The sequence below is a fragment of the Hemicordylus capensis genome, chromosome 3, assembly GCF_027244095.1.
Source record: "Hemicordylus capensis ecotype Gifberg chromosome 3, rHemCap1.1.pri, whole genome shotgun sequence".
Lineage (NCBI taxonomy): Eukaryota > Metazoa > Chordata > Lepidosauria > Squamata > Cordylidae > Hemicordylus > Hemicordylus capensis.
This window is the reverse complement of record NC_069659.1, coordinates 77,866,169-77,893,922: the sequence shown is the minus strand read 5'-3', so window position 1 is coordinate 77,893,922 and position 27,754 is coordinate 77,866,169. Positions and strand designations below refer to the sequence as shown.

Below are 27,754 nucleotides of genomic sequence, written 5' to 3'. Positions count from 1 at the left end.
AGGAGGCCGCCGCCGCCGCCGAGTCAGCGAGGCCGTGACGTGCTGCCAAGCAAGCCCTGGGAAGAGCAGGGCGCGCTCAGGCCCAGTTGTGTGTGTGCATGTCGCTTAGCTGGTTGGCGGCGTAAGCGCCGCCGCCCGCCTCAACCAAACCTGCCCGGCCCTGGAATGTGCTTCAGCTCCTCCCATTCCCCTGCCGCTTCATGACGGCTGGGCTCACAGACTTGTAAATAGAAACGGAACCCTGACAGTGAAGGAATGTGTGCGTCTGCAGTTGTAGGTAGAAAGGTGTGCATGTGCGTGTATGTTTCTGTGTTGCGGAGGGGTAGCTGTGTTGGGCTGTTACAGCAAACCAACCCTCCCAAAAGGTCTTGTCGCTCCTTAAAAGGCTACTTGACTTGCTGTGACATAAACTTCTTTAGTGTGTATATGTGTGTATGTACTTATTGTCTGTAGGGGGACTTCTCTTCATCTGTTTCTTAGTGAGCAGTAACGTGGAGGCACGCTTGCTAGAAGTATATCCCACTGAAATCAGTAGGACTTCCTTGCGAGTAAACCTGCTTACAGCCCAGTCACTGCTCCACCTTGTATTGGATGCAGAGGCGTAACTAGGGGAAATGGCACCTAGGGCAACCACTGAAATTGCCCCCCCCAATCCAAAATCAAGAGAAAATCAAGTTGAAAGCCTTGCCAGTACAAATGAACTAAAAAGAGTGGGGGAAGTTTTCCACTGCTTCTGAAGCTCTGCAGAAGCAGTTTCCCATCCCTGAATCTGCTATTTGCACTACCATTATCCGCTGTCTTTTGCCATTGTGTCTGGGGATAATGGGATTTGTAGTCCAACAACATCTGGGGAACAAGTTTGAAGACCCCCTGGTCTAGACTATCAGGAAGCTCTATGCGCATTTCTCAATCTTTAAAAAGATTTAATTTAATGTAATTCAATTTAGTTATACTTAAAAATAATAATAAATCAAAACCACCACCCTCCATGGAAATTATTTATCTCCACTGTCTGTTTCCAACACATGACCCCTAGAACCAGGCATAGTTCAGACTTTAATTAAAAGGAGTAATAATAACTACTTATCAAACAGACTATATGAAATAATTGAGAGTCATCCTTTGCCTTTTTCCTGGGCGACACTGAGCTGGTAAATGAGACTTTGATTTGATTCCATCATGGAAAGGAATGACGCAGAGGGGAGGGGGCAGAAAGGGGAGACGCTCAGCAGGCACTATGCCCACACTGAGTGAGTTTAGTCACTTTGAACTGACTGCAATTTTTCCTGCCTCCAGTAAAGATGTCTAGGATCAGGCTGCACATGTTTACAAGGAAGTAAATGAAGTGGATTGTCACTTAGGTCCACGTAATATCCTTACTCCAGAGAAAATGAGTCAAGTTTAATATTACAACCCTATATTCACTTAGTAGGGAATAAATTCCATGGGGTTCACAGGACTTACTTCCGAGTAAATAAAATCTGCTAGATTGGTGCCAGTGGGTTTAAGGACTGAAGTGTCATTGTGCAATTTTGTATACATTTTAAAACAAGCAGACAAATAAGCCCTACAGATTCTTGGGGCATGCAAGTGTTGGGTTCTTGGATATAATAGACTTGGGTAGGCTTACTTGGAAGAAAGTTCCACCAAGATCAATGGGACTTTTGACATAAAAATCTTCCAGGTGGATGCATGGCAACTATCTTAACCTTTGTGGGATACTTTGAAGCAGCATAGATTTGGGGCAGAAATATCCAGACCAATCTGAACTACTCCCAGAGCAATTTGCTCAGGGACATAGCAAGGTTGGAGTAGGCCCAGAGACAAGATTTTAAAATGCTTCCCCCTCTCACTGAAGATCAGCTCATGAAGTAAAGAAATCTTAAATGAGGCTGAATAATGGTGACAAAAAGCATAGTAAAATTTATTATTATTATTTTGTGTGTGTGTGCAATTTTTAAAAAGGTTTTGTAAATTGTGGACAATGCAAGTCATTTAATGGTACTAACCACTACCTGGTTAAGGTTGGTTTCACAGCCACAACCCAGCCCTGCAGGGGTGGAGGACCTATTAAGATGGTCCACCCAAGAAGGCAGTTGGATCCAGTAGGATTCCAAAAAGCCTTGAAGGGTTTTGATGTTGGTCCTGCCAGCGACTCTGTCGAGGCCCTGGTGGGAACCTGGAATATGGAACTCACCAGAGCAGTAGACACAATCGCTCCTAAGCGTCCCTTCTGATCTGCTTTAAAAGTGGCTCCTTGGTATACAGAGGAGTTACGGGGTCTGAAGCAGCAAGGTAGGTGACTGGAGCGCAAGTGGAGGAGAACTTGGCTTGAATGTGACAGGACACAGCATAGAGCCCATTTGAAGGTTTATGCGGCAAAAGGTTTATGCAGCAAAAAAACAATTCTGGTCTGCGCGCATTGCTTCTGCGGGTTCGCATCTGGCAGAGCTGTCCCGGGTTGTGAGGAGTTTGATTCAGGCTCCTTCCAATTCAAACCGATCCCCGGGGACTTTGTTCTGCTGTGATGCTTTTAATGAGTTCTTTGCAGACAAAATCTCCTGTATTCCGGCCGACTTGGACTCCAGTGTTTCTGGAGTCTAGTAAGGTGGTGTCCAGCAATCCCTCTTGCAGTATTAGATTGGATCAGTTTCAATCTGTGATGCCTGATGACATGGACAAGCTGCTTGGGGTGCGCTTGTCCATGTCATTGATCTCTGGATCCTTGCCCGACTTGGCTGCTTTTATCTAGCAGGGAGATTGTTTGGGATGGCTTAGTTAATATCATTAACTCATCGCTGAGGGAGGATAGGATGCCTCCTTGTTTGAAGGAGGCAATTATTAGACCACTTCTTAAGAAGCCTTCCCTAGATCCCTCAGTGATGGACAGTTATAGGCCAATCTCTAATCTCCCTTGGTTGGGTAAGGTGATTGAGAGAGTGGTGGCTAACCAGCTCCAAGTGGTTTTGGAGGAAACCTATTATCTAGACCCATTTCAAACTGGCTTTAGAACAGGCTATGGGGTTGAGTCTGCCTTGGTCGGCCTGATGGATGACATTTACCAGGGAATCGACAGAGGGAGTGTGACTCTGTTGGTTCTTTTGGATCTCTCAGCAGCGTTCGATACCATCGACCATGGTATCCTTCTGGATCACCTGGGGGAATTGGGGATAGGAGGCCCTGCTTTGCAGTGGTTCCGCTCTTATTTATCAGACAGATTCCAGATGGTGGAGCTTGGTGACAGTTCCTCTTTAAAACGGGAGCTATTATATGGAGTCCCTCAGGGCTCCATTTTGTCACCAATGCTTTTTAATATTTACATGAAACCGCTGGTGGGTGAGGTCATCAGGAGATTTGGTGCTGGGTGTTATCAGTATGCTGATGACACCCAAATCTATTTTTCCTTATCATCATCATCATCATCATCATCATCATCATCATCATCATCAGGAAATGGCATTCACTCCCTAAATGCCTGCCTACGGGGAGTAAGGGGCTGGATGAGGGATAACAAATTGAAGCTGAATCCAAGCAAGACGGAAGTGCCCATTGTGGGGGATCAAAATTTAAGCGATGAGTTAGATTTCCTGTGCTGGATGGGGTTACACTCCCCCAGAAGAAACAGGTACGCAGCTTGGGAGTGCTCTTGGATCCAGACCTCGCCATGGTATTTCAGGTGGAGGCTATGGCCAGGAGTGCTTTCTATCAGCTTCAGCTGATTCGACAGCTGCATCCATTCCTTGAAAAGAACGATCTCAAAACAGTGGTGCATCAGCTGGTAACTTCCAGGCTTGACTACTACAGCGCGCTCTATGTGGGGCTGCCTTTGTATGTAGTCCGGAAACTTCAGTTAGTCCAAAATGCGGCTGCCAGATTGGTCTCTGGGGTAACCCGGAGAGACCATATTATGCCTGTCTTAAAACAACTGCACTGGCTGCCGATATGTTTCCGGGCGAAATACAAAGTGCTGAAATACAAAGTCCTTTAAAGCCCTGAACGACTTGGGTCCAGGTTACCTTAGAGAGCGCCTTCTTCGGTATGATCCCCATCGCTCGTTGAGGTCATCTGGAGAGGTCTGTCTCCAGTTGTCACCGGTACGTCTGGTGGTGACTCAGAACCGGGCCTTTTCTGCAGCTGCTTCTGGTCTATGGAAAGCACTCCCGGCAGATATCCACAGTTTAGGCTCTCTGTCAGCCTTTAAGAGAGCCCTAAAAACCTATTTATTTGGCCTGGCCTTCCAAGAGTTTTAAAGTGTTGTTGTTTTTAAAAGTATTCGAATTGGTTTTAAATAGTTTTATTCATTTTTGAATTGTTTTTATATTGTTTTTAGCATTGTTTTAACTGTGGGTTTATGTCTTTTAAAAAGTTGTTGTACCTCTGGATGGGGCGGTTTATAAATGTAATAAATAAATAAATAATAGAGAAAGACATGCTGTTCTGGTAGCTCCAGGTCTTAACACTCACATCAGTTTCGGAGAATGAATACAACTGAAGGAAGCCCCGACGGGAGCGCAGCTGGGGGAGTCAGTCATGTGACGCCTCTGGGGGACCCCCCAAGGCAGTGGGCCCCCAGACAACTGTCTCCCCTTGCCCTATTATAGTTACGCCCCTGGATTTGCTTCAGTGCCCTTAGATCTCCCCTCCCCTGCTTTGCACAGCAAAGGCTGTTTGACTCGCGGCTGCCTTCAGAGTTGAGTCTTGTCCCTGACCCGTGGGAAATGTTTAGTGCTCTGACTGACTGAAGCCAAAACAGGCACATGACCCCACGGGGGGGGGCATGCTTGGAGAGGGTTTGCTACTCTTCCGCATCACAGCAAGGTGCAGGTGCGGGTGCCCCCAAGGACTCTGTGTGTGTGTGAGGGGCGGGGTATATATCCCTCCCACTCTTTCCAACAGACTCAGGGTGGCTTACAGCTTTTAAAAAAGATTAATAACCCTATCCAGAAGCGCCCCACAATCTTAAACACACACATACCCCAAAATCTTAAACAGGGTTTCTGAGGGAAAAGGTGTTTACTCAGAGTCTCCAACTGTTAGTTAACCTGGTGGAAGCACCAAGACTTGGTTCTCCCTCTCCCTGTCTAGATAATGTTTTCTTTCATCGCCATCATGCAGAAAATTAATCAACCCAAATGATCCTGAGAGCTGTTGCTGGCGTCCCGTAATTAGGGACCGTGTGCCTGGATTATCTCGTTAATTTATCAAGAAAATGTTATTATCATTAATTCTTAGACTGGATAATTATAATTGAGTGGGGACAGAGCAACTGGTAGATGGGGTCCTTGAGCGGCGGGGGGAGAAAGAGAGAGAGAGAGAAGCGACAGATTCATAGAGCAGCTGTTAGATCCCGATCTTCTTCAGTGGATCTGACCGGCGTAGTGCTCCTGTCCTTCACTAAAGGGTTTTACTTCAGTTCAGGTAAGAAGGAGTTCAGAGCAAACTTAACTTTCCCACTTCCAGAGTGTGATGCAAAGCTGCAACTTCTGCTCTCCACCTGGCTTAAGAAATCATCCCCAACTGGGCTTACTTGGAAGTCAGTCTCGGTGATTTCAATGGGACTTAATAAGGAGGAAAACAGGCAGGGGATCTGGCTTGCAAAGAGCGTGCGTTTGTTTTTTGTCCATGAAGGTGGAAAAAGTGAGGAAGGGGGTTAGCAGAAGAAAGAATTTCACTTTTGCAACATTATTTGTATAACAACAACAACAAGAGGCACGATCCAAGCAGAGGTAAGAACTTTTAAGGAACTCAGCTTACAGGTGAAACTCGGAAAATTAGAATATCGTGCAAAAGTCCATTAATTTCAGTAATGCAAATTAAAAGGTGAAACTGATATATGAGACAGACGCATTACATGCAAAGCGAGATAAGTCAAGCCTTAATTTGTTATAATTGTTATAATATAATCATGGCATACAGCTCATGAAAACCCCAAATCCACAATCCCAGAAAATTAGAATATTACATGGAACCAAGAAGACAAGGATTGAAGAATAGAACAATATCGGACCTCTGAAAAGTATAAGCATGCATATGTATTCAGTACTTGGTTTGGGCCCCTTTTGCAGCAATTACTGCCTCAATGCGGCGTGGCATGGATGCTATCAGCCTGTGGCACTGATGAGGTATTATGGAAGACCAGGATGCTTCATTAGCGGCCTTCAGCAATTCTGCATTGTTTGGTCTCATGTCTCTCATCCTTCTCTTGGCAATGCCCCATAGATTCTCTATGGGGTCAGGTCAGGCGAGTTTGCTGGCCAATCAAGCACAGTACACTGTATACTTTTCAGAGGTCCGATATTGTTCTATTCTTCAATCCTTGTCTTCTTGGTTCCATTGTAATATTCTAATTTTCTGAGATTGTGGATTTGGGGTTTTCATGAGCTGTACGCCATGATCATCACAATTATAACAAATTAAGGCTTGACTTATCTCGCTTTGCATGTAATGCATCTGTCTCATATATCAGTTTCACCTTTTAATTTGCATTACTGAAATTAATGGACTTTTGCACGATATTCTAATTTTCGGAGTTTCACCTGTATTTTAAGTGAAGCACGTGCTTCTCTCTGTGTGTTTCCCATTGAAATCACTTCAGCGTAAGCATGCTTCACTTTGGGTTGGATCATGTCCAAAGTTTGAGGCAAGAGATTTTCAACCTCTTTCCTTAGGAAATTTGAGGAAGAGATGGAGAGAGGTAGTGAAAACAGGGGATTTGGGAAAAGAGAGAGAGAGGAAGATAAATGAGGGCTATTTTGAAATGTATGTCCTGCTTCTTAAAAAAAAAAAAAAAATCACTCTCTCAGAGTTCTTGACTAAAGTCTTGTGGTCTTTGGAATGAATCAAGGAGCAGCAATTAGTGGATACCTTTTGGGGCGGGTGGACAGACAGAATACACACACACACACATCCAGCGGGCAAGCCGAAGCAGGAGCGGGGGAGAGAGAGACGCCAGTCAGTCACAGAGAGCTCCCTACCGGCTCCCAGGAGCACTCAGAGCTACGCCCGCCAGCCCTGCCCTCACCTCTGCTCTCCCACCCAGAAAGAGGATGTCACCTCTGCTCCAGCCCAACAATGAAGGCTGAGTGAAGAGGAGGAGCAGGGTGCATTATGTGGTTAGGCAACCCGCCTGCCCGTGCATGCCCCAGCCCAGCATGCATCCTCCTTTCCCCCAGACTCAGTTGTGGGGTGGGGGCTTGCAGGCTGCAAGGTCCCCCCCCCTTCTTGCCAGCCCGCCTCACCTTCCCCGGCTCCTATGTTAAGAACAGTTTTGCCTGTTGTTGTCCCCACTCGCGTTGGCAACCAGCCAGGCCATGAACAGCAGCAGCACACACGACAGGAGGGCAGCACACTGTGCTGCTCGTCATCATCCAGCCGCATGGCGCACACTCCTCCGCTTGCCAGGAACCAATCCGAGAGTGCCCGCCCGGACAGATCTTGCGACTGGCAAGTTGTGTAGCACGGCAGCAGCTGGACTCGAAAATAAATAAATAAATAAATAAATAAATTGGGGGGGGCATGGCAGGCACTTTGCGCCCCCCTGCTCAGCTGCGCTCAGGGCACGTGCCCTGTCTGCCTCACCCTGGTTACGTGTCTGATTGGCTGGTGAAAGTAGTTAGGCATGCATGCTTGTGCAAAATTGATCAGGAGGACACAGCCTAGCAATCCTGTGCACACTTACCTGCATGCACAATCCAGAGCTTACTTTTGTGTTAATCTGCACAGGATTGGTTTGATGATTGGTAGGCCATTCTATAGGCAGAAGCAGTCCAAAGTATTTTGGGTACCTTAGGCAGAGGTACAAAATGCAGAATCATTCACCTCCTGAAGCATTTACATAGATTGATGAGCAGAGGTAGCTTGCTGGTATTCTCTTTTCTTTGCCTTGTCCACCTTGCAAGTTGGCCAAGGGCAATGAAAATAAGCTGCCAGCAAGCAGGCTCTTTTTCTTAAACCTCATTCCAAAGTCTTGCAGTGGTTGGTGCAGGAGCACCCAATCCACCGCTCACAAGGCGTGAGGCAGGAAGGTTACCAGCAACCCCTCTCCTTGTGCAATTGCACTTTCATTTCCTCTTTGTAGAGGCCTATTTCTTAAGAACATAGGAAACTGCTGAGACAGACCATTGGTCCATAGCACACTGACTGGTAGCTGCTCTCCATGGTTTCAGGCAAAAGTCTTTTCCAACCCTACCTGGAGATACCTGCAGAGTTGTTGCTAGGAAGAAGGGAGTTCTTTGTTAGAGGAGAAGCTAAGCTGGAGGTGCTGAGAAGGACATGTAGCTATGGAAGCTGGCTGCAGGAGAATAACTCAGCTGCTCTTTGAAAGACAGGAAGGCAGGAAGCTTGAATTCTCATCAGGAGTTTGGTGAGTTCAAGGGAAGGAAGCCTCAGCTTTGGTTTCGAGAAGATTAATTTAGGGGGAAGTTTGTTTAGTCAGACTTTGTGCTAGAAGTTATATTTCTTTGGGGTGTGTGCTTTTGCATATACTGTTCTATTATTGTTTACTTGTAATGTAATTAAATTGAGAAACACTAGCCTATGCCCATCCTACCTACGGCATGGCAAAACATTTGCTATAAACATTTAAGCGTGCATTAAAACAACCTATTTTTGTAATCCTACTAAGTATTCTTAACTGAATTTAAAGCTGAGAAAGCCTCAGACGGAAGCAATCTGTAGTAACTGAATTTAAAAAAATAGTTCTTTTCTTTTTACATGCCTCTCCAAGTTGGTTTTTAACTCCAGAAAAAGTGGGGCGCATGGGGGATTTTTCTGGTGCAAAAGCATCCTCAAGCACTCAGCAGCTATCAGTTTTTCTCATCCCATTTAAGCTTGCATGCGGAAGATTAGCAAAATAAAGCAAAATAGCAAAATAAAGAGAGTTTTCCCTGGGAATCCACTCCAAGCCCAGGGAGGTTAAAGCTCTGTTGATAAGAGGAGTGGTGGCGGCGGCAGTATTTTAAACCTACCGGGAATATAGAATAGTTTTAGGAAAAGGCTACCCAGGCAGCTCAACAAGGATGATCCAGCATTTCTTTTCCTTATGTGAGCTTGCTTTGAGACAAAGGCTTTAATCTGCAGCAACAACTTTTGGTTGAATTACATAAGAACAGCCATTCAAACAGTAAGAAAACTTCAAAGAACTGCATCTTAAGAAGTTTTAAGGTGAAAAAACTTGCATGATTATTGGTTGTGTGATTCAACACTGAACAGTTTGCAACAGGTGTGAACCACATGACCAGTAATTTTAATGTTCTTTACAGAGAAGTACATAGAGCTAATTAAGAGAATCAGCTTACCACACAACTATGAACACTTCATGCTATTCATCACACATCACATATGGGATTCATTCATATGGTATTTACTTATGGTGTAATTCTGTTGATTACATAGGATTATAGCATAAGTGGCCCCACTATGTTTCATGGGGATTATCCTAGATAAATAAGAATAGGACTATGTGCTAATTTATTTAAAAGTTTAACACACAATTTTTTGTTAAAGAAATTCATCTTAAGTAAAGCAGCCTGAGGTCAAGGTATCAAATGCAGCATCATATCCTCCTCCTCTTAATCTCTTTTTATTTCATTTTCCATGAAGCATTTGATTAGATAATGAGGCTGTTCACACGAGCATGCAAAACTAGGCTAAGGGAGCCCAGCCAATTTTTGCATGCTCGTGTGAACCACCAAGATCACACCAAATCCCAGTGGCTACATGGTGGCAAACCCGCCAAAGTAGCCTCCTGCTAAACTGGGGTTAGGATAGCGAGTGTTTGCTTAACTTAATTTTTTTGACCTTGTGTCAGTAAGCAGTCGTGGCTGGCAAACCTGGCGGGAGAGGGGATCCCAATAATGCACTGTGCACTTGCATGGTACATAATTGGGGCTCCTGGAGGAGGGGTGTCACACAGCGGTGACAGAGAGCTTCCGGGTGAGCTGCAGGTGAGCTGCCGCTTGTCTGGGCGGATAATCCGCCCACCCAGGGGCCCATCAGAGATCATCTGTGGGGAAAGTAAGCTAACCCCTCCTTTCCTGCAGACAGCCTGTAAGCTCTTCTCACTGATTGTGAGAAGAGCTCCAGTATATTGGACCACAACCCACTCAAAATGCCCCATCAAGGAGCTTCCGTTAAATAATGAATGGTAGCTGTTTTATTATGTAATGAAATTTGTGCTTGCAATCCTAAACATACTTGAATAGGGTTGTTTTTTTTAACTCACTGTGACTTCTGAGCAAACAAGCATAGGATCAGATGGGGATGTTTCAACATGAGTACAAGGCAATCAAGGTCATTATCCACATCCACTGACATTATTGTCTAGGTGTAACATTTTATGTAAGGTGGTTTTAAATGGCATATGACCTAGATAATTTCTTGTACTTAGTATACTGTTTAGTACATAAAAAAGTGAAAATAATTCTGCTTTTATTTGGTTCATCCACTATTACGAAACATAGGAAACATAGGAAACTGCCATATACTGAGTCAGACCATTGGTCCATCTAGCTCAGTATTGTCTTCACAGACTGGCAGCAGCTTCTCCAAGGTTGCAGGCAGGAATCTCTCTCAGCCCTATCTTGGAGAAGCCAGGGAGTGAACTTGAAACCTTGTGCTCTTCCCAAAGCGGCTTCATCCCCTGAGGGGAATATCTTGCAGTGCTCACACATCAAGTCTCCCATTCATATGCAACCAGGGCAGACCCTGCTTAGCTATGGGGACAAGTCATGCTTGCTACTACAAGACCAGCTCTCCTCTCCTGTAACTGATAGTGTTAATTTTCTAGGAAGGCTAGGAGAACAGTTGTGAGTAGGTGAAAAGCTCTTTGTTGGTTTTGACAGTAAACCAGGCTTTATAGTGATAGCACATTAGAGAGTAGTTATGCATTTTTGTACAGGATGTCTCTACCACCTGTTTGAGAAGAGAAAAATCTGTTAATCCTATACCATAAAACCCTTCGTTGTGCGGTTGTGCTGCCTGTGCTGCCCATGTCTTTTTGGGCCATTCTGGGCATGCGTGGAGCGCATGCCCAGATCGGCCCAAAAAGACATGGCCACCCAGGCACGGGCGGCCATGTTGGCCATGGAACTGCTGCCGCAGCTGCCACAGACGGCCAATTCTTCCTTCCCCGCTCCCCCCCCCATGATTAAGGGCCTAAATGGCCCCCAAAAATTGCGGAGAAGATACGGCCGCCCAGACACGGGCGGCCATGTTGGCCCGAACGGCCCATGCACGTGCTGCCACCGCCGCCCTATTCCTCCTTCTCCGCTCCCCCCCCCACATGATTAAGGGCCTAAATGGCCAAAAAAATTGCTGCCGCGGCCGCCAACCAACTGCCCACCCTCCCAGCTGGCCGATTCCTCCTTCCCCGCTCCCCCACAACAAGATTAAGGGCCTAAATGGCCCAAAAAATGCCCCCGCGGCCGCCGCTGCCGCCGCCCGACCACCCACCCTCCCAGCTGGCCAATTCCTCCTTCCCCGCTCCCCCCCCCACATGATTAAGGGCCTAAATGGCCCAAAAAATGCCCCCGCGGCCGCCGCCGACCGACCACCCTCCCAGCTGCCCGATTACTCCTTACCTGGTAAGGAGTCCTTATTCTCAATAGGAGAGAGGAGCTCGCATACAGAGCTCCTCTCTGTGCAAAGCCTCAGCTCGAACTGCCGCTATGGAAGCAAGGACGCAATAGGAGTCCTTTGCAACCAAAACACCAGTTCGAAGAGAGGCTTTGCACAGAGAGGAGCTCTGTATGGCAGGCAGACAGACAGACAGAAAAGAAGGAGTGCAGGAGGGAGACAGGACAATAGAGAGAAGAAAAGAAAAAAAGAAGGAATAGGAGAGAAGGGAGAGAAGGGAGAGAAAAGAACAAAATAAACAAGGAGGGAGAAAGGGAAAATAGGAAAGAAAGAAGTAAAGAACGAAGGAAAAAATAGAAGAAGTGAGGGAGAAAGACAAAACAAAAACAAAAAAACCGCCAGCCCCAAAGAGCACGCCCATTATAGAAAGAAAAGAGGAAAAGAGAAAGAAAAAAAATAAGAAAAAGTGGAAGAAAGGAAGGAAGAGAGGGAGAAAGAGGAAAGGAAAGAGAGGAAGAGGGAGAGAAATAAAAAAAGGGGGGGCAAGAGAAACGGAGAAGGAATAAAGGACAACAACAACAAAAAGGTACTAGCGCCCATTATTTTAACAGGCTTAAAAATACTAGTTTACAATAAAGGGAAACTTTCATTCTCTAATTTAAATAAGTTGTTCTGGTAAGAACTAATATGCCTCCTTTCTTTCACTATAATTACCATCCTCACAAGTTAGCCCACTTCAGCCTTAAGTGTTCACACGCCCGCCAACTTAAACTGGGGTGGATTACAAAGTATGTCGTTGAGCTGTCCCTATGTGTCCCTGCAGGTATAGCAGCTTTAGTTCAAATTGCTTAGATTTTAATTGTTTTTTATTAACATGTTTGCCTTACTCGCCTTTTTTTACATAAAAAAGGTGAAGACAACACATGGGTGGTGAAAGCTTATCCTTTCTTACCATCCTTTACATCAGGGCTGACTGAAATGAGCTCAAGTATTATCTTTATTCTTGGCCTAAGCCTTCTGCTTATTATTTCAGAATAATACTCACTTCCTGGGCTCATATAAGAGTTACTAAGGTTATGTCTGCAATATTTGTGTGTGTGTGTATACACACACACACACACACACATTTTTAAAAGATAAACACTTCAGTAGATGTACTGTATATACTGTATATCTCTTACTGTAGATGTAAGAGATATACAATACATCTCTTAAAATCCAGGTTATTCAAACTTAAATTCTGTAACTTTCATAGTTATAGAGATTGAATCTTCATCTTTGACTGTAGTCACAAAGTGAAATCTAGCTAATGATAAACTTTGTTTACTGACCTTCACTACTATGGTGTTCTAGATGTGTGAGAGCAATTTATTTAGCTGTTGAATCATGAACAGCTGGGATGAAACAGTAGACTTAAAACAGAGATGCATTGCATAAACCTTAGCTCCAATTGCATGAGATGAGATCAAATAGTAATGCTTGTCAAAACTGCATGACAGAATGTCCCAACAATGTTTGCTATGCACAAAGCCCAGTCATTGACAATCCTTGAACGCTTAATTGGTCTCTCTGAAGTATTTCATGTTGGATCCTTAATCTGAGAGGAACATGTATATAGTTGTCAAAAATAACTAGTTCAGAGACCATTCATATTGGTAACAGATTTAAGTCTGAGGGTCATTGTCAAGTTAAAACTAGAAGGGTTGTACTGATGAATATATTTATGGGTCCTGGATTTCAAATTCAGCAGTGTGTTAATTCTCTGTAGCATTTTAGCCCTAATCAGAAATTACATTATACATGTGTACAAATGTTTATATACATGTACCTGGAGAGGAGAGCTGGTCTTGTGGTCACAAGCATGATTTGTCCCCTTAGCTAAGCAGGTTATTCATATGCAACCACCCTGGTTGCATATGAATGGGAGATTTGATGTGTGTGCACTGTAAGATATTCCCCTCAGGGGATGGAGATGCTCTGGGAAGAATAGAATGTTCCAAGTTCCCTCCCTGGCATTTCCAAGATAGGACAAAAAATTTAAAAAAAAAAATAGGACAAGATTTTTTTATTGAACCAACAAACTACCAAAGCATACAGTATGTTACCTAAGCACAATTATATACAAAGTGGTTGTTTGTACATCATATATCTACAAAGATTTACAAACAAAGATTTGGTTGGGGGGAGGATTACAAGGGAGGGTTATGTCCAACGTCCATTTCCACAGTTTGTCCCATTGCTGTTTAGAAGAGATAAACTTGTCTTTTTGCACATAACCATACAAACTTTTCCAGAAGAAAGTTACTGTCTCATTTACATGAACCTCTTGGTCGCGTCTTCCCTCCCTATTCCTATGCAGGAGCATTGCATAAATGACATACAGGTTTACTAACCTGATTACGAGAAGGGGGACGTTCCAATTCCCAAGTATAATGGCAACCTATTCCGTCCCGTTTCCTTGAAGGTTTCTTTCTGGGACCTCGAAAAGAGGTTCTATCGCTCAAACCCGAGGTTAGTTCTTCCCAAGTCTGTTTTTCCAAATCAGGCCACTCTAACAACTTGCTTACTCCCTGCCACACTCTTTTGGCTACCACACACTCTTTTAAGAAATGTGAGTGAGTTTCCCTGAATGTCTTGTCTAGCTCACTAGATTTCTGTTTGCAGGTGATTTTAGGACGCTCTTGCTTGTCCTCTGAGAGCTATATGGCTTAGCCGCGTTAAGCGGCAGTACTTGGTGGTATAAACGCCACCTCGTTTCCCATAAATGAAAAGGAATCTTTTTCTCCTTAAAGAGAGCGATAGGGTGATCAGGATGTAACAAGGACTGTGAAGTGCGGTGTTTGTAGCGTTTACGTTCTAAATCAGGTTTTAAAAAAGCCACTTCTAGAATCTCTCCATATTGTTTTCCTTAGCTTCTTAACTGAGGAGGATCCTTTAGATCCGGTTCAACCTTCCATTTTTTTTAGTGTGAATAACAAATCTCTCAAGTAGTCCAGGTGGTCTCTTTTCAATACTTGTGTGATATTACCATTGAAAGAACCTTTTCCCCACCATGCTATGCCCCATGCTGACTTTTGCCAACATAGAGCGAAAAGCGAAACCGAGTTTTTTTGCAGGAGGTTGGACATGTTATGGACATTCACGAAAATCCAGTTTCCAAAATTGTAGGACATTAATTCATTTCCAAGATAGGGCTGAGAGAGTTTCCTACCTGCAACCTTAGAGAAGCTGCTGCCAGTCTGTGAAGACAATACTGAGTTAGATAGACCAATGGTTTGACTCAGTATATGGCAGCTTCCTATGTTCCTATGTTTTTGTGTGAATGACTAGACGTGTTTTCATTTTACAGGTGAATATAGGTACAGACCCCTTCAAATGCAGGATACGGGTAGGAAGTGTACTACTGTGCATGCCCTGAACATCTGTGAATGACCGTATGTGTACATAGAACTCTATGAGACTATTCACACGTGCATGCAAAACCAGGCTAAGGGAGCCCCACCCGATTTTGCACGCAGGTGTGAACTGCCAGGATTGGGTCCTATCCTAGCGGCACCATGGCGACAAACCTGCCTGTGAAGCCTCCCTCTAAAATGGGATTAGGAGAGTGAGCTTCCAGACTGTGGGGAGCCCAGGAGGGGAGGGGGGATCCCCAGAATGTACCGCACACTCACACAGTGCATGATGGTATTTCCAGGGGCTGGTGTGATGCATCCTGGCACCCTGACCCCCAGAGCCACTGGCAGATGAGCAGCTGATGCTCATCTGGGCAGGTGAGCCACCCGCACAGGAAAGCCTGGAGGATCTTCTGTAGGGTGGTAAGCTTTTCTGGACTTCCTCCCTGCAGACAGAGTAGCCCTTTCTCACTAGTTGTGAGAAAGGACTCTATATAGAGATTAAATGTATGTTGAACATAACATAGGAAGTGTACTATATTTTCTTGCTTGAAGTGTACATGGGTTAATTGTGTAATGTCATTTCTTATTCATGGAAGAAGTCACCAGTCATTCAAAGTTAAGTACTTAAAACAGAATCTTTAATAAGAAAGGCAAAACAGCCATTATCACTATTGGTGAATGAAAAGTAAAGAAAGCACACAGCACAAAAGGAAATAATAAATGGAATGATGATAAATGGAAATGATAAATGGAAACCACCCTGAGCCATCTTTGGAAGGGCGGTATATAAATCAAATAAATAATAAATTGTAAACCTAGTACTGGTATTGTAAACCTGTTGATGGATGTCCTGTACAAAGCTGTGTAACTTGACCACAAGGGTTAAAAAGTCAATTGAAAAACAGCAGTTTGGTTTTGATTTTCTAGAACTTGGATGCATAGATGCTTACATGCAAACTAGGTCAAATGATTTTTGAACCCCCTTATTCCTCTTAGAGAGCTGCTATAGACTGCTCCCAACCTTTAGGGCACCGGCATCTGCTGCTGGAAAGGTGGAGCTAAAAAATCCCCATGCTTGCACAAATGGTGCAGATAATACTTTGGATCCAGGCTTTTGTTTACAGATAACTACTTATAAATTTTCTGTTCAGATAGCATATATGATAATCATAAAGCCACCTAGCTAATTATCTATTAACAAGGGTGTAACTACCATTAGGCAAGGGGAGACAGTCATCTCGGGGCCCCACTGCCTTGAGGGGTTTCCCAGCGGCACGTCACATGACTCCCCGCCCGCCCATGTTGCACCCCCTTGAATGATGTTGAGTCTCTTCGAGATCGGCAGTAGCAGAGAGTAAAAAAAACTGGATTCTGTGTGACCTAGATATTCACCATATTCATAATGGGGATATGAGTGGGAGTGCGAGGGGCCCATTTTAAAATCTTGTCTCTTGGCCCACTCCAACCTTGCTACACCCCTGCTATTATATATTAAGCATATATAGAGCAAATATGCCAAACTAAGAAAACAATGAATCACTCCTTAGCAACCCAACCACATTTGGGAGCAAACCATTTTTTCCCCTTGTGTAAAAGTTCTTTGAGATCTGTTTTGTAAATTTATTCACATGCCAAAGCAGACATTTTGAACATTGAAGTGGTATTCAGGTTTGTGGACCAAATTTATAGAAGATCTGATTTTTTTCACTGATCTCTTTCACTGATTTTCTTTTTAAAGATGGAAGGATACTTGTGGAATATAGCCATCTTCAGTTGTGACTGGAAATGCCATTTTTAAGCATGAATGAAGATAGAAGGAACTTGATAGTATGTGTGCCTAGATTCAGAAGATGGATCTTCTACCAGGTACAGTGCTATTCCTAAGAATAGTGCCATGTAGCTACAAAGGCAGCTGTGAAACCATGAAATGAGATTGCAGGGAAAAATGGACTTGAATGCACAATTGTATGCAAAGTGTTTTAAATCAGAGAATGCTTGGATACTAACAACAAAATATGATGGAAGCTCAAGATTACAACAGTGACTTGCCTTGTTTGCACTAGGGTCCTGAAATAATGAAGTATAGCCCCAGAAGGGTTCGAGCTGGTCAGCAAACAAGTGCATCACCACCATTCCTGCTGCTCCTGCAGTTTTTTGCACACAGTTCTTTGCACACTTTAGCTATCTGTGCCAAACTGCTGCTCAGTATGTATCTGTAATGGATAGCATCTAGACTACTAGTCATGACTTAGCACCATCAAAAACAATAGCTGGCAGTCTGACTACCAAAGTTTGTGTGTAAATAGTATCTCTGAGTACACAGCAGAACCTCAGCAACGTCTTACTACTGCAACCTAGGGCTTTGGGAGCGCAGAAAAGCACTCTAGCGGAAGTGCCTGCTGGCTCTGTTACATAAAAATGCACACAGAAAGGAACTGATGGAGCTGTGGAGGCAGAGGCTTTGCAGCATGCTCAGAATGTGCTTTGGTAGTCAAGGAGGTCATTCACACAATCAAACTGTATTCTACCCAGGTTTGGAAACTGTGTGTGCTCCCAATTTTCGGTTGTATAGAAGAAAGGTAAGAGTGAAACTTGGGTAGAAGTGATTGCATGGAAGCAAGGTAGGAGGAAAGGCTACCCAGGTTTTCCTCCTACCTTGCTTCCACACAACCGAAAATTGGGAGCACATACAACTCCCAAACCCAGCAGAACACAGTTTTTGATTGTGTGAACGACCTAAGGTTGTTAGCCAATGAGACTACTGAGTCTTGATTAACTTAAACTTTTAAATTGAAATAGTTATGAGAGTTCTTTCATGAGTTACTTAGTCTGGGTGCTGTACCGTGTATATGAAGATAATATAATCTGGGATTTTCAGATCTTCATGAACTTGCAGAGTTCTGTGGATGTAAAACAAGATGCCTACTAACACCGATCCCCTTCAGTTGTAGTCCCTGTGAAAAGACCATGCATTTTTATAACATTATAAACGTTCTGTGGCTCCAACAGCTTATGATTATGATCATAACAGATTGGGAGCTATTTACTACTGCTACTGCTATTCTACAACAAATATTTATATTCTGCTTTTCAACAAAATTCTCACTGTGATTTATATAGAAAAATAAATAATATATGAATAAGGTGGTTCCCTGTCCCAAAAGATTGTCCCATTATCTAAAAAGAAACAAAGTAGACACCAACAACCACTGAAGGGTTGCTGTGCTGAGGCTGGTTTAGGTTATGATTCTGCAAATTTTTCTGTGACTGTGCTAACAAGGTTATTTCATGCTTATGTATGTGTGTGATGTGTTTAGCAGCAAAGAGCATGGACATTTCCTATCAGATATTCTGCTGTGGCACATGCACAAGCTGAGGCAATGGCTTCATGTGGTGCCCACACCATGAGATGGTGATTTGTGGACATCTTTCCCTGCCCCTCTGCACGTGGGGTCATTGCTTCACCTGCCTTGCTGTCTGCTGCTCCCAGTAGGGATGTGCACGGAACCGCAGTGGGTGGTTCGAAGGTGGCACAGGCACATCAGCAACTTCTGGTCATATCCGGAAGATGAGGGCATCAGGGCAGCAGGGAGGTATGCTACCGCCTCGATGGGCTGTTAAAAAATATGACAGCGGTGGGGTGAAAGTGGCCAGAGGGGTAAGTGCACCCTCCCCCCGCTCTTAAAGGAAACCCCCATTGCCTTTGAACCGGCAAAACCACCAGTTCTTTGAACCAGTTTGGAGGCCCATAAAGGACCTCCAAACCAGGTCCATGCACATCCATAGCTCCCAGCCTTGCTGTCTGCTGCCATTCCCCAGTCAGCTAGTGCAGTGCTAGGTGGTTTGATAGGCTCTTTTCTCTCTTGCTCTCTCCAAGTGAGAGATGGGAACCCATCCAGTCACTGTGCTAGCTGGCTGGGAAATTGTGTTGGGCAATGTCAGTGTACACCAGGGCTGCTCAACTTCGGCCCTCCTGCAGATGTTGGCCTACAATTCCCATAATCCCTGGCTATTGGCCCACTGTGTCTGGGGGTTATGGGAGTTGTAGTTCAAAAAGAGCTGGGGGGCCTAAGTCAAGCAGGCCTGGTGTACACTAATGCTGAGCATGTCCCTTAACACCAGCATGTCAACATCAGGGTACAAGTGCAGCTCATCGGAGGCCAATTCAACCAACTATCGCATTAGCGGGTTGGCATCAGGGCTCATGTGCCTCCCATTCCCATTTCCCAGCAGGCTACTGCAGCAATTGGATGTGTTCTGTTCAAAATCACTCAGAGTGAGTGAGAAAAAAAAGAGTCTATCCAGCCACTTAATGCTGCACTAGCCAGCTGGGAAATGGCAGCAATCACTAAGGGAGAGGCAAGGCATGGAGCAGTGATGGCCCGGCGGGGGGCGGAGGGAAGGGATGCCCCAGTCAGTCTGGCTGTTTGCCTCAGGCAGTATGGACACTCAGACCAGCCCTGGGCTCCACCAATTGCTGGTTCCTGACGAGCATGTGAGCCACTAGTTTTCCGAATGTGAGCCACTAGTTTCCTGCCTTTCATGTGGTCTGAACCCAGTGTTGGGTGATGAAGCAGTACTTTCCTCTGCCACCCACGAAAGATTTGAAGTTGGGTAGTGGATGTCAGGTGGTGGAGGGAAGTGCTGCTCGGTCACTCAACAACGGTGCATTTGAACAACACAAATGGTAGGGAGCTAGCGTCTCATGCCAGGAGCATGAGCTTGCCCGGAATAGCAGCTGGTGGAAGCATACTTGTCACCATTACGTGTGAAGCTGCCCTATGTGATGTGGGGAAACAATAGGAACCTGACTGACTTTGTGTAACTGCTACTTGGTTCCTCAGCATGATTAACTCATATCTTTGAGTAGCCACGTGGACTTATGTGCCTACTCTCCTTTGCCTCCTGAAATACTGCTCTTGGGAACGCAACCATCTGCTTCACCTTATGTAACACCTGGATCTTCCCCCTCCGTCAAATCTCTGTTCACTGTGCTGTACCTCAACTGCACCCAACCCCGTGGATCCCTGCCTGTCCATTCTGGGACCTGACCTAAACCATCTGCATGTTTCTAAACCTGTGTGAGCCTGACACATCCCACCTTGACTGCTCTCTTCTGGCCTTCTTTTATCACACTTCAACTCTTTTGCAGTTCTACAGATCTCTGCCACAAAATCATTTACCTCTCTCATTCTACCCCAAATAATTCACTTCTCTCATTGCTCAGCCTATGAGGAACCCTTCCTTAAATTCCTACTCTACCTTCCTAGCCATTTTCATATCCACGAACTTCACCATTTTCCATGCTTGTCTCCTTTATCACTCCACCCTCATATCCCTTTACATCCATACCTTTGGCCATTGATCCTCCAGCTGTTAATTGATATTTGTGTGCCAGATTTCTCTCCTTGATAGTTGTGTTGAAGATATTTTTTTTATTTTTGTTTTTAACATTCTGAAGCATTTAAAACTATTTAAATCGTTTATTTTAATTTAACCTACATGTAATTTGGTTTCCTTTTCTCAGTTCATAACTTTTTAATTGTACTGGAGCAAAAATGTACATTTTACTAGTTAATGTAGCTTGAAGCAGGCATGCCAATGCACAGCCACCTTCTTGTTGCAACCATTTTTATTACTTAGATGCCCTGGGATGCAGCAGCATCACAGGGCAGTGTGAGTTAACAAATTGGCTGCCACCATGAAAACTGACAGCTGCCTATCTGAAAACAGACTCCCATTTATTGTAACTTGTCCCATTCCTTCCATAGTGCACTTGTTTTGGAATAAATGGAAACTGATACTGTTGGAACGCATTGGTATTGGGTTTCATTTGTTCAAAACATGAATACATACCCCTAAAAATTCTGTAGCACAAAAATTCTGCTTCTTCTCAAAATGACTGGAGTCTGTTTCCTTTGTGGTTGCTAATGCTTGGATCTGCCCAGCAGAACACAATGTTGCCTCATGTGGAGTTAGTTCAGGTGGAGTTACATATCCAAAAAAACTAAATCTGTATTCAGAGAGCAGGATTTAGCTAGATTTAAACTAGCTAAGCTGAGATATTTCCTAACAAAGAAATGGGGCTAAATTATAGGAATGTTCAGAGCTCTAGAGACCAAAATGGATCTGACTCAGGGTCCACTTAAATAGGAACAGAATCCCTAACAGAATCCACTCAAACAGAATTGGGCTGAATTGGGACCAATTTGATTTGGATTCAGTTTAGCTTGGAATCCGCTCCTCCTTCTGCAAGTTAAACTGACACGCCCCTATACAGGTGAAACTCAGAAAATTAGAATATCGTGCAAAAGTCCATTAATTTCCGTAATGCAAATTAAAAGGTGAAACTGATATATGAGACAGACGCATTACATGCAAAGCGAGATAAGTAAAGCCTTAATTTGTTATAATTGTGATTATCATGGCGTACAGCTCATGAAAACCCCAAATCCACAATCTCAGAAAATTAGAATATTACATGGAACCAAGAAGACAAGGATTGAAGAATAGAACAATATCGGACCTCTGAAAAGTATACAGTGTACTGTGCTTGATTGGCCAGCAAACTCGCCTGACCTGACCCCATAGAGAATCTATGGGGCACTGCCAAGAGAAGGATGAGAGAATTACAATACAGAATTGCTGAAGGCCGCTAATGAAGCATCCTGGTCTTCCATAATACCTCATCAGTGCCACAGGCTGATAGCATCCATGCCACGCCGCATTGAGGCAGTAATTGCTGCAAAAGGGGCCCAAACCAAGTACTGAATACATATGCATGCTTATATTTTTCAGAGGTCCGATATTGTTCTATTCTTCAACCCTTGTCTTCTTGGTTCCATGTAATATTCTAATTTTCTGAGATTGTGGATTTGGGGTTTTCATGAGCTGTACGCCATGATCATCACAATTATAACAAATTAAGGCTTGACTTATCTCGCTTTGCATGTAATGCGTCTGTCTCATATATCAGTTTCACCTTTTAATTTGCATTACTGAAATTAATGGACTTTTGCACAATATTCTAATTTTCCGAGTTTCACCTGTACTTACTGGTCAGGCAGGAGTATTGTCTAGGTAAACAGAATGGAAATTGCAGGTTAAGGTACCCATCTTAACCTCCGTGCCATATAAGCTGTAAAGACTTTGTACAGACTTTGTATATGATGATGGCTTTAGAAATGCAGCTTCATGCACCCACACTTCACCTTGTTCTTTCAGTTGGACATTGGGCTGGGGAGGGATGCATGCAGGCAGACGTTTAACAGGTGCAGTTTCTCTAATCACTTCCTAGAGATGCCCCTGAGAAATTTCGGCCTGATGCATCTCTGATCAAGGCAAAATGTGAGTGCATGGAGCCTCAATTCTAAAGCATTAATCATATACCAGACTGTACAAAGTCTTTACAGCTTACAGTGGGTATTGAAAAGAATCACCCCCTTTGATAGACCTTAAATTCTGGTTCCCTTACATCCTGAAATGAAAACACAAAGAAAATTCCCTTCACCAGCTGTACTTATCCAATGCAACCTATAACACCCAACTGAAAAACATCACAATTACAGTCCAGAAAAAGTGTCAGAAATAAAAAACAAGAATTATTGAGACTGAAAAAGGATCAAAACACCCCCCATGTCAATATTTTGTTGAACCACAAAATTTTGCTTTAATATTATTTTGCTTTAATAACAGCCTTGAGTCTGTTGGGATACTTCTCTATCAACCTTGCACTTCTAGACGGAGCAATATTTGCCCACTCCTCCATACAGAACTGTTCAAGTTCGGTCACATTGGATGGTAGGTGTTGGTGGACTGCTATCTTCAAATCTCCCCACAGATTTTCTATGGGATTTAGGTCTGGGCTCTGACTGGGCCACATGAGGACGTTCACTTTTTTCCCCTTCAGCCACTGTGTGGTCAATTTTGCTGTGTGCTTCGGATCGTTGTCATGTTGAAAGGTGAATCTTCTGCCCATCCTCAACTGTCTGGCAGAGGGTTGCAGGTTTTCTTCCAGAATCTGACGGTATTTTGCCCCATCCATTTTTCCTTCTACCCTAACGAGAGCCCCAGTCCCTGAGGCAGAGAAACACCCCCACAACAGGATGCTGCCACCTCCATGCTTCACTGTAGGTATGGTGTGTTGTGGATGGTGAGCTGCGTTGGATTTACGCCAGGTGTACTGTTTGGTGTTGATGCCAAATAGTTCAATCTTGGTCTCATCTGACCATAAGACCTTTTTCCATTTGGCATCAGAATCTTCAAGGTGCCTTCTGGCAAAGCTCAAATGAGCTTTAATGTGGCCTTTCTTGAGAAGTGGCTTTCTCCTTGCGACCCTCCCGAACAAGCCACATTTTTTCCACAACACACCATACCTACAGTGAAGCATGGAGGTGGCAGCATCCTGTTGTGGGGGTGTTTCTCTGCCTCAGGGACTGGGGCTCTTGTTAGGGTAGAAGGGTGATCCTTTTTCAATCTCAGTAATTCTTGTTTTTTATTTCTGACACTTTTTCTGGACTGTAATTGTGATGTTTTTCAGTTGGATGTTATAGGTTGCATTGGATAAGTACAGCTGGTGAAGGGAATTTTCTTTGTGTTTTCATTTCAGGATGTAAGGGAACCAGAATTTAAGGTCTATCGAAGGGGGTGATTCTTTTCAATACCCACTGTATATAGTGCGTAAGTCAAGTAGGGCACCTTAACTTGTAATTTCCATTCTTTTTAGAGCACAAGCAAAAATATAAGGCATTTTCCCTCTCATCTTAAACTGAAGGATTTTGGATTACTGAATTTCCAGGCATTTTAAAAAGGGAAATCTGATTAGACACTGTGGTTTGTTTGTTTGTTTTATTTTATTTATTTATTTTACATATTTTTATACTTTTTATACATATTTTTACTCAAACAACAGGATAGAACTTCCTGATGTTGAACACCAAACACTCTTTGAAACCTTAAACTAAGATCAAGTAACACTCTCCCCGGCCAAAAAAGCACAATTACACAAAAATAGTGGATTCAGTAAAATGATAGTGTGATTATTCCCACCTCATGATTATTCGGGAGTGAATAAGAAGCAGGTAATTTGTGTCCACTTTAAATCTGTATTGCATTTTTTTATTTTTCTTAAACACAAAAAACAATGATAGTTAAAAATAACAAATGCTTTAATATATGAAATAACATCAAATAGTCCAAGAGGGATATACAAAAGGCACTTTTCTGGCATGCAGTCTAAAGGCTGAAACTATGCAAATGGACTATAAAATCATTTAAAAACCACTTCCTCAGTCCAAAAGAACATCACCAACCCTCTAAACCCCTGTTCAAAAGAGATAAACTTTAAACTGCTCTATCTAAGCCATTTTTCAATTGGTCTTCAAATTAACCTGTCACCTATTGAATGTGTCCTGATGGCCAGGAACAAATGATTTTGGTTTTATAAGCAATAGAATGTTCAGGACTTACTATGGTGAAATGTTGAAACTACTCTCCTTCTTAACTATACTGGCGCACACAGTGTTCCCTCTAAAGCATGCACATGTCTGTGCGCTTACACGGTTTTTGATGTCTGTTCAGTTAATTTTAGATCCCGCTCAGGTTGAATCAGGAAGGTCCCACTCTGAATACATGTGTGCGCGCACTGCCTTGATACTGCTGCTCAGAACAAAACTCATTCTACACACAGATGAAAAAAATTAGAGCGAACACTTCTGCCACGGCTGTGCCAGTATAATATGAGTGCTATGGCTGCTATAACTATCTGGTTTTGCTGGATCTCAGATTGACAAAGGCAGAACTTCGGTGCAAGCCTTACTTGAGTTGCGGTTTGTTTTGTTTGTGAGATAGTGTTATGACAAGAAATGGACAGTGGCAGCTGTGTGTGTGTGTGTGTGTGTGTGTGTGTGTGTGTGTGTGTGTGAGAGAGAGAGAGAGAGAGAGAGAGAGAGAGAGAGAGAGAGAGAGAGAGAGAGAGAGAGATGTATTGGTGACTGCTGTCGTGAGCTCAGTGTCTGTCTTTGAGACTAACTTGTCCTTCACTCATTGCTCTGGTCTGCTCTGCAATCTCCATTTCAAAGTGTACTTGGTCAAAATGTGGCTGAAGTTGCTCTAGTTGAGTTTATGGCTATGCTTGCTAAGGGTGCTGCTGTTGCAATGCTGAGAAGTAAGGTGTTAATAATAATAATAAAGCAACTTTTCTGGGAACAGCCTATATTCTGCGACGATATCTATAACAACAGCAACAACATTGATAATAAAATTCAGCCATCCCAGGTCCTTGGGAAGGACTCGGTGTCTGGATAAAACAAACCAGTCAATAACACCTGTCTGACTGTGTAAATAAATAAATAAATAAATAATAGTAATCCCAGTGGTAATTGGCACCCTAGGTGCAATTCCAAAACAACGAAGAGCATCTCAACACCATAGGGGCCACAGAAATCACCATCAGCCAATTACAAAAAGCAACTTTACTGGGAACAGCCTATATTTTGTGACGATATCTATAATAACCAACAGTATTGATGATAAAATTCAGCCATCCCAGGCCCTTGGGAAGGAATTGATGTCTGGATAAAACAAACCAGTCAATAACACCTGTCTGACTGTGTAAACAAGAAATAATAAATAGTGTGTGGGAGAGCAACTTGTGCCAATGATGTTACTGCCACGCAGGCACTGTGACTGGCTGTGGATTCTGGTCAGTTATTCTTTTTTGGCCATTTTTGGACTATGTTTGAAATGTGTGTTCTGAGTTGGGAGGGACAGATTCCCTTTAACTGTGTGCTTCTGCAGTGTTTTTTCAAGGCAGCATTGCAAAATGCATTGCAAATTTCAATGAAAATCTTGTGTGCACTATAGCTTGTTTTGGCCATAGGGAACAACGGGGAAACTCAAAACACCCCATTGTTCTCTATGGATAGCTCCTTGGGACACTAAATTTGGGTTCTATGGTACGGTATGATGGGTGCTACCTACCACCCAACCCACAAAAGAAATGGGCAAGTGGGCAATTTTTACCAAATTTGTAACCTTTGCCCAAAACTTCCATAATTGGAAGTTTGGGGGAAAGGTTAAAAATGTGATTAAAATCACCTGCTTGCCCATTTCTTTTGTGGGTTGCATGGTAGGTAGCATCCATCATGCCCTACCACCCAACCCACTTTGGTGTCCCTAAGAGCTACCCAGGGGGAATAATGGCGTGTTTCCTCATTGTTCCCTATGGCCGAAACACTAAACATTTTGAGTTGTTTCATCGAAACAACCTATTCAACCGCTTTTTCGACGAAATGTTTTGGCTATTTTGCATTTTATTTCAAGCTTGAAACAAAATGCAAAATCCATTTCATGAACATCCCTCGTAGATAAGGTGTAAAAGAGACGATTTTTAAAAAGAGAAATCTGTACATTTGGGAATGATTGCTGTCTTCACTAACACTAAATGGCAAAAGCTCTTTTCTACAGACAAACAGTGACATCTTCTGGATATTCAGCAGTAGTGTAACACAGCCCAAGCTAATTGTTTGAAAATGGGCTTTTCTCATAAAAGATTCCCTTGTCTAGTCAATTGCAGAGAGCACTGAAATACTACTGATCAAATATCATTTTGGCATAAGATTTCATACTTACTTTGTTCTCAGTAATGTTTCTAATAGCAGTACTTTGGGGTCATGCAAAAAGGCACCCCTCTCCATGACTCAGCACAAGCCCCAGCTACAGGCAAATCGCCTTCAGTAACGTTGCATCCTTTGCAGCTCCATCCTCTTGGCACAGGAAAGTCATTAGCACAGGCAGAGTTTGGCAACACGCCTCCAGGTCAAAGACTGAAAAAGGATGTTACAGACCACTTCCTTTTGGAGTAAGCCGGCTAGTAGACCATCAAAAGGAAACTATATAGGGCAGTAATGTGTCTGTCCAGCAATAGGATGTAATTGCTCAGCAGAGATGAGCAAATACGTGGCCGTTTTGCTCCTGTTAGGTAAATTAAGCAGAGATACAAAGGAGTGGTAAATTGACCGGCAGAGATAAGGAGAGTAAAACAAAAGATTTGCATTGTTGCACCTGGTACGCCCAGGTTTTGAGCGAGTGAGTATACATAGAGTTTTTTTTACCAAACAAGTAAAACTACCCATGCTTGGTTTGGGTCATCTTTTTGTCTCTTGCCATTATATACAGCAATTTTGTCACTTGCCATTATATACAGCAATTATATACACCTGCACTGATTCGTTCACTTTAGCAATGGACACCTTTGTTATGCTTCTATTTCCCTGCCCTTCAGACAAATACAGTCTTGCAATTGCCTTGATATTGCCCCAGGATATGATTTGGAGTATATCAGCCCTGAGAAGACAATATGGAACCAGAGGATTCTGTTACACCAGTGGACTCTCACGCAGCATGCTACGGCTGTTTGCTTCTCTTTTCCTCCCTTCTTTGCTCTGTCTTGCGCTCTACTTCCGAGGAGGCACCAAATCGAACTCCGCACACCGAATGCTCAATTGGAAGGATAGGGTAAGGCTTAGCCATCTCTCTCTCTCTCTCTCTCTCTCTCTCTGGGCTCCCTCACCTCTTTGCCTCCCTCCCCACTCTTCTTCCTCAGGCACTTTCATTAAAGATTTCTAACCAACCTCCCTTTTACTTTCTGTAAAACACCAGGCAATTTCTTAAAAGATCCATGACCTAATCCCTTTTTTCTTTTTGAAACTCCCCAGTTGTACCTTAATAAAGCTTTGGAACTGATAACCAGGTATCTCTCTTTCTTTGAATACACCTTGCTT

General features: G+C 43.5%; 1 long non-coding RNA gene across 1 annotated transcript; it reads left to right on the top strand.

The window, feature by feature from the left end:
• The first annotated feature begins 108 nt into the window (after positions 1 to 108).
• LOC128349890 (uncharacterized) lies at positions 109 to 27,548 on the top strand. The gene is made up of 3 exons (XR_008319057.1): positions 109 to 273; positions 16,711 to 16,838; positions 27,256 to 27,548. It is a non-coding gene; the product is annotated as an uncharacterized LOC128349890 (long non-coding RNA).
• The last annotated feature ends 206 nt before the right edge of the window (positions 27,549 to 27,754 follow it).